Genomic DNA, 6,399 nt, shown 5'->3' on the forward strand with positions numbered 1-6,399 from the left:
ATGTTGAATTCGACATGTATTCTATTTCGTAGCTAGCAATTTGGAACGTATCCATGCAAGTGACAAATGTATAAAGTGCTTCACACTAACAACATGGAGTGCACTAATTAATGTTTATATATGAATTGCAAAAGCATCCATTGCCTGTATTTCAAACCGCTCTCACTCTATGGATCGATAATATGAAATAAACACATGCACATGCTAGAATTCAATAGAGTATGGGTGTCTGATAGATGGATTTTCGTCCATACGCAATTTGCAAAATTCATGATCTCATCCAAAAATAATAATGCCATTTATATTTTAATTTAATGCGTAGAACCGCCTTTTACACGTAGATGCACTATGCCTCGCCCCGTTCTCACAAACGCGTTATATCTCTCTATCTAACGCATAAGTGCACACACTTTATATGCATCGGCATTTCTCTTTCACACATGCTCACAATCTCTCTCAGGGTGTCGGGGTGTCTCACGCACATGCTCTCTCTATTTCTCTCTCTCTCTTTCTGACTACTATGTACCACTCTTTTCACTAATCTCAGTTGGAAAAAACTATTTCTCTCACATGCATATATACACATGCACGGTCTCTACTAGCCCTCTATACACACATATATGTGCCTACGTGTCTCCCGCATGCACATTATCTTTAGGCCTCTCTCGCACACATTGCCCCCCGACACACCTCTCTCTTAGTAGTTGGCAGATATGATTTCATCATATCATTCGGTAGGATATCCCTGGCTGCTAGGATGGATGGTAATACGAGGCAAAGTTTTACCCTAGTTCGGATCGGACCCTTGCAGTTGAAGAAAGAGCCTACTCCTGGTACTGTATATTAGTGATAGGGATGTGTACAAAGTACACATGAAAACCAGGCATTGTGCGTGTGTGTATACTATCGACGAAGTAGCCCCCAAGCTTGTATAACATACTAAGGGCCTAGGGTTACAAATCATATATAGTCAGCTTATCACCAGTGGGGATAGAGTCCTCCGCGACTCTGGTAGCTTCATGTTGTACGCCGAGTCCTCCACATGGGTCTTCGTATAACACGTCTCGGTCCAACCTATATGTGGCGCAGGATGGAACCGACCCATGAGTCTTCATGTTGCCCACCACAACTGGAAATGATGTGCCCACCACACCACACACGCAATCGGCCACTAAGAAAATAAGCATATACAATAGTACAATGGTATCTAGCTCACGATACGTCTCCATATTTTGCTGATGACACTGACGGACTTTGCATTTGATGCGTGCTCCGTATTTTGTTGACGACACTTACGGTCATTGTATTTGAAGCGAAAGCACGATATGGTCACTGGACTTTAGAATAAGCTCATCACGGTCACCACATACATTTTGTCGTGCTAACCAACATTTGGTTGGATGGTTAGAGGACGGTGGTTCCTCGAGCCCACCAAGTTTAAAGTCCCGGTGCTCGCATTTATCTTGTGTTAATTTCAGTATTTTCCGGTGATGTACGTTCAGTGGGAGGAGACGTTCCACTCGACTACGAGGCACCTATGATGACTTTGTAAAATCTCAAGATCATATATGCTGGCCCACTCTCTCAAAGGTGCTCATAGGGGTAGGGTTCGCGTGTGTGCACTTATAGCGGTGAGTGCTTGTGCGTATATATGAGCCCTTGCATCTGTATCGTGTTAAACAAATACATATCATGATTATACGGTCACTAGCTCACCCGTACAACCCTGTATTTTGTTGATGACACAATCAATTGACCAGTCAAACGTTCCACGTGGCGCAACTAGTGTTGCACCATCGGGGCGCATAACCGTGGGGCCCACCTATCAGCCCGTATATGAAAGAAAGAAATGGTAGTTTGAGTCTGTACTGTGTTAATAAAATAGGAGTACATTTTAGGGTGATCATACGGTCACTAGCTCACCATATAGCTCCATAATTTGTTGATAACACGATCAATTGACCAGCGGTCCACATTCAGCAGCGCACATTACCATAGGGCCCACCCGTCAGCGCGTATATGAAGGACAGAAATGGTAATAAATTAGTGGTCGGTGGGTATTCGAAGTCGTGAGACCTCTGGTTGGCAGTCACCGGTGGTTGGGGGCGTTCATCGGGTGGTGGGGTGGGGATCCCCAGAGAAAAAGCTCGGCGGGAGGGGGGCTAGAGGGATGGCCGGTGCGGCGGTGGACCGGCGATGGGGAGTGGTTTCGGGGAGGGCAGGCCGCCCCGGGGGGTGGGGGCTGGCAGTTCGGCCGGTGGTGGCTGGCGGCTCAGGTGGGGTGGAGTTTGATGATAAATTGGAGGCCCTTAATTTCGTATCCAACAGCTGGAAAATCTAATGACCAGAGATGAAAAAGTCAGTCGACTGACGTGTAGCCTCACCCCGCACGTACACATGCACAAACGCAAGACACGCACGCATGTGGCGTGCAACACTGACACGTACACATGCACGCATGCTGGCATGCAACACTGACACGTACACATGCACTCATGAACACACGCACGTACGCACCCATGCATGCAACACTGAAACGTACCCTTGCACGCACACAACACGCGCACGCCTGCATGCACACAGCACACGACGCAAGACACACGCTCAACCTATACGTGCATGCACCCTTTGTTAAGGACAAGGATTGTTACCGGTATTAATCAATCTTATCTGTGATAAGCAGAACAGTGATGTTTGCAGTGGTCTTTATGAATCACAACGTATCGAACGGGCTATCAACATAGTAGGCTTATCTACATGAAAAAGATGACATCACACTCAATGAACAATCATCGGTTTATGAAATGCCCGCTTCTGACCGCCCTGGCCCACCAAAGGTTCCTCTGTTGTGCGCTGCCTGCGTTGGATCACTGACATGTAGGCCATGCACCCAAAGAGCCCACACGTCAGTGGAAGAACAGCGCGGTGTCCTAGGTCAGAGTCAAGGGCGCCACTCGCGGCATGCCCGACTGAACACGCCTCCGTGCTGCATTCAAACGCCTCCATGAAACCCGCCCGTGTGGAAGCCGAGAAACCCACTCTGGACACACGTTCATTCATGACCGGGCTGGCGTTAAACGCAACGCCAGCGAGCTCCTCCCGTCCGCCGTCTATTTAATCTCCTATTTAAACGAGGCCAAACGCCGGCCAAGAATCGCACACCTCTGCCACTCCCCTATCTCCTCCACCATTTTGCCCACTCTTACAATGGCTTACGAAGAGTAGTTATTCCGCATCCAAGACAGCTAGGTAACCCGCCAGATACGAGCTATGCAGCTCGCTAATCCACCTCCCTCCCCTCGCCCGACGGAGCCAGTTGCTGCCCCAAGCCGGTGCGCGGTTCAGCAACTCGTCGCTCCAGGCCAGCTCGACGAGGAGTGGCGCATGGGCGTCATTGCTGCCGTCCACGCCGCCGCCTCGTACTGCGTTTCCTGTTTCTATGGCCGAGACTCCCATGCCGGCGGCCGCGCCATGCAAGCAGCGACATAAGCCGGGTGTGCGGAGAGCGACAAGTCGGTGGCCAGCGCCTCCGCGTCCACCGCCATCATCGAGGAGAAGTAGAACACGTTAGGCCGCCGCCGCTTGGGTCCCATGAAGGCCACTGCGGAGGCGACGCCGGCGTACACAGCAGGTGTCTTGTCGGATCCTTTTGTTGTGAGGACCTTTATCGACCCTGCATGGGCTCCACAGAAGAGGGGAATGTTAGGATGAACTCGAGTCGGTGCCGGCCATGGCGAAGTAGTGGCCGGTGATGAACTCGAACCGGTGCCGGCCACCATCATCTTCGGCACCAGCCAATGATATCAGTTGGGCAGTGGGGAAGCGAGCCGTCCTTTGCGCTGAAGCATATACCTCTGGGGCTCCCGACAGTCCGGTGATCGTGCTGCCGGACATGAGGAACACAAATCGATCGGCGGGCGACCATTTAGGCCAGGTATTATATACCTGTGTTGTCCAGAACTAGCACCGCATAGTTCATTTGAATGTAATGAAATCCGTCATGTTTTATGAAAATCTGGTATTTTATATGATTTCCGTCATTGTTTATATGAAATATCAGTTTGTCTACGTGTTTGCGTGAATTTCGTCTCGTTGGTTGAGTTGTTGTCATAATGTGTGCGGCTACGGTTGGATGGCGTAATTTGCGGGTCGTCAGTCAGTCTGCGGGCGGCTCGGGCGGCATTATGGGACAAAAAAACACAGCTCGTGCGAGCTCGTCTCCAACGTGCGCGCTGGAGGATGCATGACAGCATGAGCACCCGAGCCATTCCTCGTTCATCAGTGGCAAAGGCACCGGTGGACAAAAGGGTCGCCAATATTTTGGCTACCCCGGGCAAGATCCAAACAGCCCCTCCCAACAGATTCAAATCCCTCGTTCACCATGGAATTTTGCCATGTGTTGTTTTCATGGACTAGCAAGATGCCCGTGCATTGCACGGAACGTCAAGATGCATTTTTTACAAACTCCTGCATGCATGCAAGGGATAATTAATGTCCTCCTTTGCTAGTACCACGAGGCAAACACCATTAATATTGCATCGATTAGTGTTAGTGGCCTTGTATATCTGCAAATTGTAATTTTGATAGTGGCCCTTGTATATAAAAATGGAGGGAGAAAGATGATAGATAAGGTGAGGAGGAGTGGGGCGTGGTGGTAACTGGTGGTTGGACTGGGCGGAGGCATGGGGATGGACGGTGCATTATGTCTAGGTTTGTATCTCTCACACACACCCACATAGGTGGGGGACGTGCACGAAGAGAAGAGGTGCATGCACGGCGCACGTACTCCCGTCTCTTTCCCAACCACACCCGCGCGGGTACACGGTGGAGCTCATTTCTGTACGAAAAAGGCAGCACACGTGGTAATTTGGCACGTGTACTGGTTGTCCACTTGGTGGATGGAGGATCGTCTACCACGGGTGAACAAACAAATTGTGACTTGACGCGTTATGTTTAATTAAAAAAAGAGGCAAACCATGTGGGGCCTACCTTAGAGGCAAAGCTCTATACACTGCGGTACTTTTGATGTGCCCCGTCAACTCACAGAACGAGGAGAAGCTTGCTTAGTATGCCGTCTCCCCCGCCCACGGGCGCGGTGGCTCGCAGGATGAGGTGAAGCTTGCTTACGAGTAGTAGTAGTACTACTACTACTGTACGCCTTTACGCCCGCTCCCTCGCCCACGCGCGCGGTGGCTCGCAGCACGAGGAGAAAATGTTACTACTACCTCCATTTACTCCTCGCCCCTACTACGTACTTTGGTTAGTACTCCCTCCATTTACTTATACAAGGCCACTATAAAAAAATACATTTTGCATCTATACAAGGCCACAAATAGTAATCGGGACAAAAGTTACTACTCCCTCCTTTCTAGTTTATGGCTCAATTTCAAAATCTCTCCAACCAAGGTAGACGGTGAGTGGTCGAATTAATTTCTTTGTTTGCACAAGTAATTAGTACGCTCATTTTTCTCAAGAAGTTATGTTTACCGAGGCATTAATTAGAATGAATGCATGAATGACCACTAAATTTCCATGAACTTGTACATGCATTGGTTAGTTTCCTCTTGACACTGCTTGCGTCGGGTGATCTAACGCACCTCCAAATCCAGCATGTAATGGTACTACTACTAGTATAGTAGAATTGAGACTTATCAAACGGAAAAACGAATGTTTTTTAGATGAGCCCTATAAACCCTAGTGGGTACGTACTCCGTAAAAACAGATTTTTCCAAAACTACGTCGCTCCCTTTCATGAATTCTGTAGTATACTCCTCCGTTGATGCTCCCTTTCATGAATTATGTACTTCCTATCGCCGACATGTGGGACATATAGCAACCGGGTCAATGTGTCAAGCACCAAATAACAGTGCAGAACAGCAGGGGGACGCACCCCACTCATACCGGCCCAGTAGTAGTAATGAGCGATGAGACATCAAATCACAATGCCGCACCTTCCCAGACGGACGAAGCAACCATTATTTCACACTTCGGTTTGCCATCATCTCAAACCACGTAGTATTGCTTCTGCCTCAAGAGGGACACGTGCATCGCCTTGGTACATCATGACATGTGGGACCACATGACAGGCCATGCTCCCCCGCCGATCGCTCGGTAAAATCACCTCATTTTTACTATACTTCCTCCGTATCGGTTTACTACATGGCATGCACATCGTTCTAGGTTGAGAATTTAACTGGATATATATGTGATGAATAGTACTCTAGCCTTTTAAAAAATGTATACTTTTGTATAGTAGTACTATCGATGGATTGCGCCATGGAGCAAAAATTGAAATTTAAAAAAGGTGGTACATATAGACAGCGCTCGTCGCCAAATTATGCATATAGTACTTTTAAAAAAGCTAGTACGTGCTTAATTGGGGTGCTAAATTCTATTAAA

This window comes from Triticum dicoccoides, chromosome 3A (genome assembly GCF_002162155.2).
Source record: "Triticum dicoccoides isolate Atlit2015 ecotype Zavitan chromosome 3A, WEW_v2.0, whole genome shotgun sequence".
Taxonomy (NCBI): domain Eukaryota; kingdom Viridiplantae; phylum Streptophyta; class Magnoliopsida; order Poales; family Poaceae; genus Triticum; species Triticum dicoccoides.